Source organism: Sinocyclocheilus anshuiensis, unplaced genomic scaffold (genome assembly GCF_001515605.1).
Source record: "Sinocyclocheilus anshuiensis isolate Anshui unplaced genomic scaffold, SAMN03320099.WGS_v1.1 scaffold1034, whole genome shotgun sequence".
Lineage (NCBI taxonomy): Eukaryota > Metazoa > Chordata > Actinopteri > Cypriniformes > Cyprinidae > Sinocyclocheilus > Sinocyclocheilus anshuiensis.
This window is the reverse complement of record NW_015538015.1, coordinates 103,171-116,916: the sequence shown is the minus strand read 5'-3', so window position 1 is coordinate 116,916 and position 13,746 is coordinate 103,171. Positions and strand designations below refer to the sequence as shown.

The 13,746-nt window shown below is 37.2% G+C and overlaps 1 pseudogene; it reads right to left on the bottom strand.

The window, feature by feature from the left end:
* The window catches only part of LOC107678276 (DNA topoisomerase 2-alpha-like), a 53,122-nt pseudogene that overhangs the window by 26,040 nt on the left and 13,336 nt on the right, over positions 1-13,746 (bottom strand).

Genomic DNA, 13,746 nt, shown 5'->3' with positions numbered 1-13,746 from the left:
TTTACACGGGTCCTACTTCTTGCCTTATCGTTCCGCAGACGTTTTCCTCTTTTGTTTTTTATCCGCCATCTCCATTTTTCTGTCGCTTGGCTCGGCTAATGTCCGTCCCATGCACTTAACGCGCTCTCCTCCACATCACGAAAGATGTATAAATCTCAATTTTGAAAAATTGACACTTAAGACTGGTTTTGTGGTCCAGGGTCACATACATAATTGACAACAGATGTCCCGTCTATTGCTATGGTATCACTATGTCAATCATCTCAACATTCGAGCTGTAATTTTTAATCGAAAAATTACAACAGTAAACTAATTTAACTACATGTTGCTTTGCTGGCCATAAATGCAGGGAATCCATGATAAATCCCAAGCACGTAAACTAAAAGTCAGGTATACTAAATTCACTTGGTGGCGCTGTGGAGCATGTTATAAAGTTGATTGTACAGTATTTGATCACAGAATGTCGTTGTCTGCCTCATGAAGTTTGGAATTACTTTGATCAAAATGATCTTACAAATTGGAATTACTTTTGATCAAATTAATCAGTGAAACTGATGGACTGAGGAAAGACAGCTGCCCATCACTGCATTCACGACTGCAGGTAAGCACAGCTGTACCTCGAGTGAGCCAAGAAGAGAGCTTATCTGCCAAATGATCTTGAGACATATGCTTCCTTTAAGTTTCCTCAAGGAAGAGTGGTTTAAGAACAGAAAACAAAGCATTGTAAGAAACTTTGCTTATCACACCGTTATCTTTGTATCTCTGGAAAGTCTGTGTCGACATGCGTTCTTATTGTTATCAGACTGAGGAGACAATTCCCACCTGAGTATGTGAATATTATTGTTTTTCTCAACATTAACATGTGAAACAACAAACAGGATAGACATAGGCTGACTCGAGTGTATGTACGTTCTGTACTGTAATTGGCAGTCTGCTTTATTTTTTTTCCATTTGCTCTGCTTGAGCTTGAATGCTTTTGTTCTCATGTATATATATATATATATATTTTTTTTTTTTACACATTTTCAACTAAAAGATTGAGATTAGGGATGTCAACGATTAATCGATGATCGATTAATTGTCGATAAGAGATGCAACCGATTAAAGCTATCGATGGTCGATTAAGCAGTTTAATTTTGGGTTGTGTGCGGCTCATGCGCAAAACACGTGTGAGCGGCTGTGAGTGACGGTATATAAATGCATCATCATTCACTCATAATTACAAATTAAGCTTTTAATGTGATTTAAACTTTAAAAGTACATTAAAATAGAAACAACACAAAGTTCTTCAACATGGAATGCAATAGAAATGTAGTAACAAGTCATTTCCCCAGATAACTGTTTCATATTTGAAACAATTACGTGAAGGTTGCAGGGCTGCGGGACACGTTTTTTATGTTTCAACTGTTCGATCGCACCGGCGCCTCGTGGGCACACACCACACATATTCTAGCAATTCAAGCTTACATCGCAGTCTGTTCATTATCAAAATAAAATACAGTCAACCAAACATATAAAAGGTTACACTGGTCAGTTTAAATAGACCGTAGTATACCGGTCCACTCTTCTGTTATGCCAAGGACTTTTTTGCTCATGTGAAGAGGATGATCTTTTCCGTCTATATGCGAATGCGTGTAAAGTACAAGCCTAGTTTACATTATAAATAATAGTTTAACATTCAAATACATTGCGAATATGGAAACATTTGGATTTGTGCCGAATGAGACGTGAGTAATAAGCTCCAAATACAGTACATCTAGCCAAACCCGCTCTCGCTCTGTCTCGTATGCACGCAAGCATGCACTGTCATGATCTAATGCACTGTAAACGCTGGATTTTTAAAAACAAACAGGCCTACCGGAATGTAAAAATTTAAAATCTGACATTTTCCGGAACAGGATGCAGCAGGATCCTGATGGAAGCGGTTCACTGACTGCGCAGCACAGCCACACGCGCCAGTTACGTTTGGGATAATTTTATTTTAAATGCCTTGTCAGTTGAAAACATTGCAATAGTGTTTTAAAATACAATAACGAGCACCACGAAACCATTTAAAGAGGCGCGTTCAGCGATCTCCGTGTCAGGATAGGAAACAGTCAACAAAGTAAAATTATCTCAAACGTACGGCGCGCTCTCTTCATTTTATCAAATTATCATAATCACATCTATTCATTTTACAATCCTGCTACTAGCATTTTATTCAGACTAAAACCCCTTTAATTCGGGTGAGAAAGCAGGGTTTTTTTTGTGGCTTTTGCACATCCTGTCATGCCGGTGAATGCGTGCTGCTGCAATAGACGCATTTTGCTGCATTAAAGTTAACGATTAATTGATCGTTAATTTAAACGACGATCAATCATGGAAATTTTACATCCCTAATTGAGATATAACGTAACGTTGTTGTAGACATTGTTGCATGGTTCAGGCAATTCTAAATGGTTTAGGGGTCACATTTCTCACCTGTTTAATGAACTTGTCACTCAGAGGACAGGTGGAACCAAAACTCTTCTGCTGTAAGGTCATGTTCTCTTTGGTCTGAGAGTCAAAGCTGGGGTTCTCAATCAGACAGTTCACAAACAACCACATGTGGTTCTTCACCTGCACACAGAGTCCAACCAGCACTTTACATCAGATCACAAAATTAGAGTGCCATAATCCTTGAGATGTGTATGGTTTGCTGATCATCTGGATGTACCTGGAAAGGTTTGACGGCCACTCCATCCTTGTTCTTCTTTTTCACCACTTCAATCAGTTTGGACACAATCTGGTCTCCAACATAATCAGTGTGTCTGCCACCCTGAAACACACATCATCATATTTAAAGCACTCTCCACTGTAAACTTACAGTTTCTGAGAAAGTTATGTCCATCCATGTTTACAGGTTAACAACATTTAATGGTTTTTCAGATAGTCACCCAGTTAAAGCCCCTATGAAAAAATACTATAGCATCCACACCAATGGATGTTAACATTCTTATTATGCTAATATGCAGTTAATGTTCAGATGGATTTTGAGTGGATATCAGTGTCTTTGTTCATCGGGTGGGGGCGGAAAAGGCAAGTATATCTTTCCTCTGTGTCATTATCATTATTGTTAGCTCATACAGTTATAGCCGGCAAAGGATTTTTTTTACGAAGAGATGTTCTACATTTTTCAGTCACCGTACGAAGAAAAGATCTTTGGGCAACATGCACGGCGCCGCTGATGTTATGTAAAACTATGCTCAAAGAGATTTTGCCTAGTAGAAATGGACATTTTCACATTGCTTAAACAAGCTTGCTCGACGCATGAGAAAGTTGTTCTCATGTGTCAAGGATGCACATTTGAGCTTCCGCAAGAACCAGTGGGTTTTGTTCTCTCACGTCAAGCTTTGATGAGCTGTAAGTATACTTGTTGATCAACATTTATATGTTAATAAGTCTAAATCACAAACAGTCATGTCTCTTTGAAAGACTTAAATTAAACCGCTCAATTCATATGGATTATTACTACAACCTATTTTTGAACTTTAAGCATCAAAGTTTTGGATGAACAGACTTTTAAAAGAAAGGAGTAAAGGAGGCTAATCCATTTTAGTGTGAATTACCCCTTTAATACCAGTTTGTACACAAGCCTTTTGGAAAGGTTTGAAATATTATGCGACCATAATGCTATATCGCAAACCTGAAGATGTTTACCTTAGTCGTGGCAATGCCGTTTACAAAGCTGACTTGCTGGAACCCTTTATCACTAAGGGTAAGACACACCTCCCAGCGCTCATTCACAAGCTCATGGACTATTGTCAGGGGAGAACCAGTCTCATCCACCTTATCCTTTAGATACAGGTCCACATAGCTACGGAAACCATTAATCTGAAAAGATAAAGGAAATTAAACGTAGGCAGAAGATACAGTGACATAAACAAACAGAAAACTCAAGGGCAAAAAGCAGTCATCTACTCACTGGCAGCTTCTTGCCATTAAGAAAGACACGGACACCCTTTGTGGACCCAGCGATGTCATACGCTCGTCGAGTCAGCAGTGCGACAGTATCTTTATCCAAAGCCTGCATCTTAAACTTTGCAAGGTCTGGCTGGAACGTGATGCAGGTGTAGTCATCGCCATCAAAAGGTTTGATCTTACACTCGCCTGCTCGGCACATGTTATCAAACCATGTCTTTGGAGAAAAGATTAAAACTGTTTTAACACATTGGTCCAAGATAAGGCACATCATATTATGTATGATCAACGCTGCCACTATTAAATCATATCTGACTGTACATTAACTGAAGCATCACAATCACTGATATATTGCTCACAGAATTTGAAATTGCAGGAGTGTTCAAGTGAAAATACTGCTTTTCCCAACCACCAGAGGGCATCACTGAGTGACAGCCAATTCTTTGGCCACATTTACACTGCTGTCTGGATGCCCCAATCTGATTTTTTTACTATTATCTGATTTTTTATTATCGGGTTTTGACGACCCGCTTACACCTTTTAAAAGTGACCAGTATCGGATATCTGCATTTACACTACACTGGCTTAACTTGAACAATGCATAATGTGGCTCAATGCATTAGACAGTGATATTAAAAGACCAAACTCTGCACACACTTTATTAATAAAGCATACCATGTATAGAAAAGCAGATGAATAACGAATATGAACACAATGAGTTTAACTTGACAGAAGTCATAGAAACATTTTTAATGCGATAGTTTCATCCTTGCATCAAAATCATGAATTAGTACAGATTCTTCACAAGAATGATTATATACACAGATCCTCTGTAATAAACATCTAGGGATCTAACGGTTGAACTTGTGCTAAGCATGTTAGCAGTTCTGGGTTCTAATCTGCCCTCGTAATTTTGTTCCTCATTAAAACCAAATGTGTTCATCAGTGATTGTATATCAAGAGCAGGGACATGTTTGTGTGCATTTTACTTTTGTGATTGAGCCTCCACAACAGTTAGCAATAGATTGACGCGTCTGTGCACGAGCCAAGCACTCAGCATGATTTTAAAAGCAATAAATTTCAGCGCCAAATCGCTTCTTATTTAACACAAATGAGCAAAATTAAAAGTTTGCTATTCAACTAGAGATGTTTCATTTGTAATAGATATATCTGTACTGTGAGCGGTTTCAAAAATATGTGACATGCAACTCGCACTAACAGGGAAATATCTGATCTGTCCACTTACAACACAGGTGCAAATGCACATATCCAATTCATATCAGATTTATTTCCACATATGAATGAGGCCTGAAACCGATCTGAGAATTAGAGCCCGGCCGATATATCGTTTTGCCGATTTCTTCGGCCGATATGAGCCTGTCGCAGATATATCGGTATCAGTGTATATGCCGCCGATATGAAAATGTTTTAACAGAACATAAAACGCAGATAAAATGCTTGTAAATGGTGTAATTACATAGTTTGTCCAGCACAGTCCATTGTTTGCTACTGGCGATCTGGATGAAATGCTTTAAAGGGGTCCTATTATGCTCTTTTACAAAGTCTAGATTTTGTTTTGGGGGTGTACTAGAACAGGCTCTCATACTAGGTTGTTCGAAAAACACATTATTTTTCACATATTTTACATTATTACAACACCTCTCTCCTCAGTCTGGCATGAACGGCTCGAATAGTTCCTGTATTAAATGAAGGCCCGCCTTCTGAAATACGAAATGTGCTGTGATTGGTTAGCTGGTGTGTTGTGATTGGCACCACTCGGCGCCTGTTCAGGAAATGTCATGCCCCTTACCATAGCCGCCTGCGAGCGTCAGTGTAAATATTGCATCAAAATCAAATCAATTTGAGCGCGATTTAAACCCGGATGATTGTAACCACTCTAAGTTCGTCTGCCTTGGGAAAAACTAGCGTGTCTCCGACATAGTGAACACTCGTTGCCTTCTCTAGTGCAGCTCAACCAAGTCTTGTCCCATTCGTCGGTATTTGTGATATCACAAATCCCGGAAAATATGTGTTGTAGTCCAAACGAGTCATTCGTTGTAGTTTTTGAAAAGTGATTTCTGTTAAATAAAATATCTCCTTTTGAAGTGGACTTTGGACTTTGTAACTTTGCAGATATTTTTTATGCTCAAACAGCAACATTACAGACTAACTAAAGTTGAAAAAGTGAAAAAGCATAATCGGACCCCTTTAAAGCTTAAGTGTATGTAATACCACTGAAAATTTGAAAGGCCATATTTCCGTAAAGGCATGGCAGACCGGCACCAAATACGGGGATCCCTTCAGCTCGAGGAGCCCTCTTGAACGCTGAATCAAGTGTGTGTCTTGAGGCCCCCTTTCGAATGAGACCACCCCCGCGTCGATAGCCCCCGGGGTCCGTGAGTTACGTGCGGTCAATGTCGCGACCGATCAGGCGATCCCGGGGGGCTACCGACACACGGAGAGCATCGTTCGAGAGGGCTCCTCGAGCTGAAGGGATCCCCGAATTTGGTGGAGATCCGCCGCCGCGTTCGCGAGACACCAGCCAACTCTTTCACTTCAGTAAGGAGGTCTTGTTCAGGCAGCAGCATTCAAGCGGTGTCTTAACGGTAAGTTGCTAACTAATTTGTGCGGTGGTGGCTTGAGTCCGTTGAATGGTGATTTAGCGTTACATTGGTGAGACAATGTTATAAGCAGCAGTTCTTAATCCTGGTCTTCGCGACCCTAGCTCTGCACATTTTGTATGTCTTTTACCACTTTAGAGGTTTGTCCTATTCGACCGTAAGTGCCTGGATTTCACAGGATATTCTGCCATGATTCCAGTTCGAAGGGAACGTACATGTTACATTCAAAGGACATTAAAGTGCCCGAGATGTGAATTTATATTGTATTTATGTACAGAGGTATATTATGTTACACTTCTCTAGTATGTTCCGTCTGCGTGTGAAAACAGTTGCGTAGCACAAATCCATGAATGAATGATCCGAAGTGAAAAACTTCAACAGAATAAAGGTAAATGGAATTTAATTGAAAAGGTTGAATAAATTTCAACTTTACTGTTCAGTGCACTGATGTCAGACTCATTTTGGACAATAAATCCAAAGTATTTAAGTATTGTTAAATTGTTAAATACCCTGCCTCCATTACATATCTTTGTCACGTCATTATAAGTGTTTCATCACCACATTTGAGTGATCATTGCAAAAAATGTGTTTATGTATATTCTGTTTATGTATATACTGCATTCTATATATAGTACCAGTCAGAAGTTTGGACACACGAATGGGAAAGTGTCCAAATTTTTGACTGGTACTGTACTATAATATACACAAAGTATATCAGAATCTGCCTTTTTTACTCCCTAATATCGGTATCGGCCCTCAAAAAAACCATATCGGCCAGGCTCTACTGAGAATATCGGAATCCATGTGCTTTTCTCCTGCTTACACGTTCGTGGGCCATACACGATCTGTCACATGGGAGGGAAACAAAATTGGAATTGGGCCACTTGAACCATGCAGTGTAAATGCAGCCATGACATAAAATGACCTGGTTTGCAGTTGCAAAGGATTTCAGTTGCAAAGATTTAGTGGTAACACTTTACAATAAGGTTCAATTAGTTAATTTTAGTTAATGTATTAACTTACATGAACGAACAATGAACAATACATTACAGTATTTATTAATCTGTTTATAAAAATACAGTCATTCATTGTTAGTTCATGTTAATTCAAAGTAGGGCTGTTGCGATTCCTCGATTCAATTTGACTACTCTATTTTTAAAAAATCCTTGATTGCATTTTGCCCGCGTTGAGTAATCGGAAAAAAACCGAAGTGGCGCATTTCACAGACGAGAATCCATGAAAATCTTTATTAGACCATCTTCCAAGGCTGCGTGATATTTTAAACTCCTTTAAAAATCATAATGCTATTATGAATTCACAAATGCTATGATTCAATTAAATAAATATATGCAATGCTGGTATAATATATGCATTTTAATTATTTACATGCCTGTAGGTTATATACGTGCATCTCAGAGCGGCTCTGAACACAGTAAATGTTGCTCCACACGAACTGTTATCATTTACATGCGTGGAGCATCTCAAACTCCATCTCTGCATGTTGCTGTGAGTTTGGGTTTATTATAACAATCATCTGGGAATGCAACATGCACCATTTAATCAGATTTGTAAGGTAAATCATTTATAAACCTACGCAAACACAGGAGCCCCGTGACTTTTATTAATAAAACGGCTTAGTGATTACTGGATCACTGTATTATATTCCTCAGCAACGAGGAGGTAAAATCTGTTCCGCACAGACGCAGTTAATTCACACACACAACTGTCATCTTTCTCTCTCTCGAACAAACGATCGATAATTAATTTAAATAAATGTTATAATTCATTCAAATATATGCGATCTAACTGCACTATTTCATCTGTGTCTGATTTGAAGTGGGCAGAATGCTAGAGCTAACGAGCCGTAACTGACGAAAATAACCGTCATTTTTTACTCATTCTGTCAAATATTGCGCTACATAGAGCAATACTACTTTTAACTTGTCTATAACTTGGCAAATGACCATGGAATAAGAGGGATAATAATCGGCTTGACGTGCATTAAAGGATGTTAAATGCAATTCGTGGAGGCAACCTCCGCTTCGCATCGGGTGGTTCTTTGCCTCTGCTTCTGCATTTAAAATCCTTTAATGCACGGCAAGCCATTGATTATCCCTTACATAATTACTATTATATATGTGACCCTAGACCACAAAACCAGTCTTAAGTCGCTGGGGTATATTTCTAGCAATAGCCAAAAAATACATTGTATGGGTCAAAATGATTGATTTTTCTTTTATGCCAAAAATCATTAGGATATTAAGAAAAGATCATGTTCCATGAAGATATTTTGTAAAATTCCTACTGTAAATATATTCAAACTTAATTTTTGATTAGTAATATGCATTGCTAAGAACTTCATTTGGACAACTTTAAAGGCGATTTTCTCCATATTTAGATTTTTTTGCACCCTCAGATTCCAGATTTTCAAATAGTTGTATCTCGGCCAAATATTGTCATATCCTAACAAACCATACATCAATGGAAAGCTTATTTATTCAGCTTATATAAGTTCTCATAAATTATATTTATTACCAATATATTGAACCATCTCTTTATATTTTTCTAAACCCCTTAAAATAAAGTCCAGACATCAGAAAAGTAGCAGTCTATAAACCCGTTTTATATTTTAAATGAGGGAAAAACACATGCGTTACGGACGTGACAAAAAAAGACACGAGTTGCTGGGAGACAACATATTTTGTAGACTTTCTGCGATTTACAATGCACAAACCAGAAGCAACAATATCTGCCGAATGGAGAAGGGTTGGCTATTTACAAAGCATAAAATATACATTTTTTTAAAATATCAATTTAACGTTTTTGTGTTTCACAGGAAAAATCAATGTTACGGACGTGACCGTTCTGAAAGCGGAATTTATCCGACTATGAAAACGCCTATAAAAATGCTTTAAAAACTTTAACAGAGACATTTAGCGGGTATTTAATAGGGCTGCCTCCCACTAAAGATTGTTCTAATTAACCAGTCATTTGTTTAAGCCATTAGGCTATTTATATTAAATCAATAGGCCTACTAATCCATAATGAGCTTTAATATATTCCGCGCTCAAGCACACGTATAAAGTTTGCCACAAAGCACAGGCAAAAGTAGCCTAATGATAATTAATGTATAGAAAAATTAGACATTTGAATTCTATATTAATAAATATTTAAAACTTTATTATTTAAATAAAGTTTTCTTGCTGGCTGCAAGATGAAATTCACAGTGCTGAATGCTGACTCATCTCCACAGTAGCCTATCTGAACGCGCCTTTAGAGAGAAATGCAACATTCATACATAATCAGGGAGTATTTAATTTTGTTTTTAATTGGTTCATTTAAAAGTAGACATTTCAACCTTTCTATAGATATATTTCTCTATGTGAGACACACATGCTGAGTTTTGGTTCTTTTTGGAGAAAGAGACGGCAGAAACGCATCCCGTTTGTTTCCGTTATTTTACAAAAACACAACGTTTTGTTGTTATGAATTTACATAAATAAAATCAGTTTCGAATTGATTTAAGTTGTTTCATTATTAGGAAAAAAAATGCAAGTGATTGTGCGGGCGCCTCCTTTTCATTTATGCGCATTAATATTCCGTACAAACACTTGAACATGGGCTAAAAATATAACGCATTTATAGCCTGTAGGTTAACGCTAGAGTTTGGAATCCACATTAAAATAAATCCTCACCAGTCTACATCCGAGACAGGTGCAGTTATAACCTATAAATTGAAGGCTATTTGACGTTTTAAAATGATCTACCTGACCAACGCCGCTCCAATTCGTTGATCATAGTTGTTGATCAAGATTAAACGGATGCCGCTGAAAAATTGCTTTAATGACTTGTGTATGCATTAAATAACTAAGATACAAAACAGGTTAAGTAAAATATTCTAAATATATAATAGGCCTATTGTACAAATTAGGGATGTTCATTTTAACCGGTTAACCGATGGTAAGAATTTTGACTGATTAATACAATCAGTTAAACGGTTTAAAAAGTCATTTAATTAGGCCTATTTATTTTTTCAGTAATTTATACAAATATTTAAAACTGTTTGCTGCTTGGTTAAAATACGCTACGCGTATAAAAAATGTTTTTTAGGGGAAAAAAAAACAAGTCGCGTATAAGTCGCATTTTATTATTTCATTTAGAAATAGACCTAATGCCGACGCAAAATGTTTACAAACATGATAATAAACACTGTAAACATAGCTAGTGTTAGTTCCCCTCACGCCACAACAAATCCTTTCAATTAACAGTATTTAGAAAACAATATAATCGGAATTGTAAAAGGTTTGCCTTTATTTGTGTACATTCACAATAAAAACAAATCTTTGTGCTTTTGTAAAATAAGCCTAAAGAAAAATAGGATTTTTCTGCCGTCTGTTTCCTTTCGCGCAGCACAAAAATGATATATTTCTCGTATATGCCAATTTATCGTTATATATATAGGCCTATAGCCTAGCTTTATTATGTTTTTCTCCACTCGCAGAAGCACTGCAGGTGCGTGATGTGATATGAAGACCATGTGAATCCTCATGTTCTGTTGTTTGCTGCTTTTTGCGCATTTAAAATTAATCCCCGGGAAACAAATGTTAGTATTTTTAACGGGTCACAGACACTTATCCTTTCTAATTTAATTCACTTCGAATTTAAAATAATATTGTCGGTTAACGGTTAAATAACCGAAATGGACATCCCTAGTACAAATATTTATAAAATAGACTGCGAAGACCGCAGATTCACTTTTTGCATCTGCATAACAAAGTTAATTATTTTACTATGATACAAAATTAAACCAAACAAGGTGTAATGAAAAAAAATGTAAACAAACAAAAAAAAGATAACCCCACAGCATGCGCGCCGAACACACAAAATCTTGCACTCTGCATGCAATGCAGCACAGATAGCGACAAGAGTAATTTGAAACACATAAAATGTTTAAACAAGATAATATTGACAATGAACAACATTTAAAATAGTTTTGGTGAGCTGTCATGCAGTCCGCCTGTGCATGCTATCTCCGCTAACTGTGCGTTCACACCGTCGAGAGCGTCAAAAATCGCTCTGGCCGCCCTGCCAACAACATGTGTATGCATTAAATAACTAAGATACAAAACAGGTTAAGTAAAATATTCTAAATATATAATAGGCCTATTGTACAAATTAGGGATGTTCATTTTAACCGGTTAACCGATGGTAAGAATTTTGACTGATTAATACAATCAGTTAAACGGTTTAAAAAGTCATTTAATTAGGCCTATTTATTTTTTCAGTAATTTATACAAATATTTAAAACTGTTTGCTGCTTGGTTAAAATACGCTACGCGTATAAAAAATGTTTTTTAGGGGAAAAAAAAACAAGTCGCGTATAAGATCCTTTACCTCATAATGTATAAAGCACTAATACCACACTGTAAAAATACTCTGATACAAGTAAAAGTCCTGCATTGAAAATGTTACTTAATCAGGTATAAACATTACTTAATGCAAGTATAATCAGGAAAATGTATTTAAAGGTTTAAAAGTGAACTGGGACTATTATACTATTATTTATTATGTCATTAGATTATTATTACTATAACGTTAATGCACATCAGCAACTCACCAGAAACACCAACACCTTGGTCAACGAATCATTTTTTTTTTTACTTATGTCCCTCTATGCAAACAGGGACATGTCATAGATTATTGGGAAACCCACCACAGCAATAATCATCCTCTCCTCCATTTTGCTTCGGAACTAATGTGGTCGGAACCAAAGTTTACAGGACTGCGTTCTCTGGAATCCTCTCAAGCGGTGGACTTCTACGTTCCGATTGGTTGCCGCCGAGCCGCGTCATTGCTCATTACCATAAAGTTGACCTGATTTCAACTTTCCTCGACGCCCTCAACGTCCAAGTCGCGCGTATAAAATAATGTGTCGCATTTTATTATTTCATTTAGAAATAGACCTAATGCCGACGCAAAATGTTTACAAACATGATAATAAACACTGTAAACATAGCTAGTGTTAGTTCCCCTCACGCCACAACAAATCCTTTCAATTAACAGTATTTAGAAAACAATTAAATTATTTAAAATAGGCTATAAGAAGCTATAGCAATATAAACGACAAGCCAAAACGAATTCATACTTCTACGTTCCGATTGGTTGCCGCCGAGCCGCGTCATTGCTCATTACCATAAAGTTGACCTGATTTCAACTTTCCTCGACGCCCTCAACGTCCAAGTCGCGCCGCTGCTCGACGCCAGCTCACATTGAAAATGAATGACTTCCGGCCACTTAGACGCTCTCGACGGCGGCGGTGTGAGCGCACAGTAAGCTCTCACAGAGCGATTTCTAAAATGTTATTAGAATAAATGCATTTCTAAAATGTTATGATACAGTAAGCCTGACAGCAGTAGACCTTTATCAGTCATCAGCAATGAGGCAAACATGCATGCATATGATTTAATATGAAGCATCCGTAGACGACAATAGATTTACAATGCACAAACCAGAAGCAACAATATCTACCGAATGGAGAAGAGTTGGCCATTCACAAATCATAAAATATAAATTTAGTCAATTTTCGTTTTTGTGTTTCAGAGGAAAAATCATACGGACGTGACAGTTCTGAAAGCGGAATTTATACGACTATGGAAATGCTTTAAAACTTTAACGGAGATAGAGGGTATTTCATAGGGCTGTCCCCCACTAAAGATTTTATCTAGTTACTAGTAGTCGTTCATTTAAGCCATTACTAATCGCACGTTTATACAAAATCAAATGTTTCCTATTCGTGATGTATTTGAATGGCAAATTATTATTTATTATGTACTTCTCGCGTTCCAATATCCACGTAAAACAAAATGTTTTACATCACGGCGGTAAAGTGGTAAACACAGCCTTAACAGCTAAACAGATTTTACTACATAGTTTTTTTTTCCATATGTTTGACTGACTGTATTGTATTATGATAATGAACAGGCTGCATTGTCAAGCAAAGCTTAACTGTGTGCGTGCGCATGCGGTGCCGGCGCAATCACTTGAATTTTTTCCTTCTAACAGTGGAAGAGACTACTCCTTTTAGTCAAAGACAATCGGAATTGTAAACGGTTTGCCTTTATTTGTGTACATTCACAATAAAAACAAATCTTTGTGCTTTTGTAAAATAAGCCTAAAGAAAAATAGG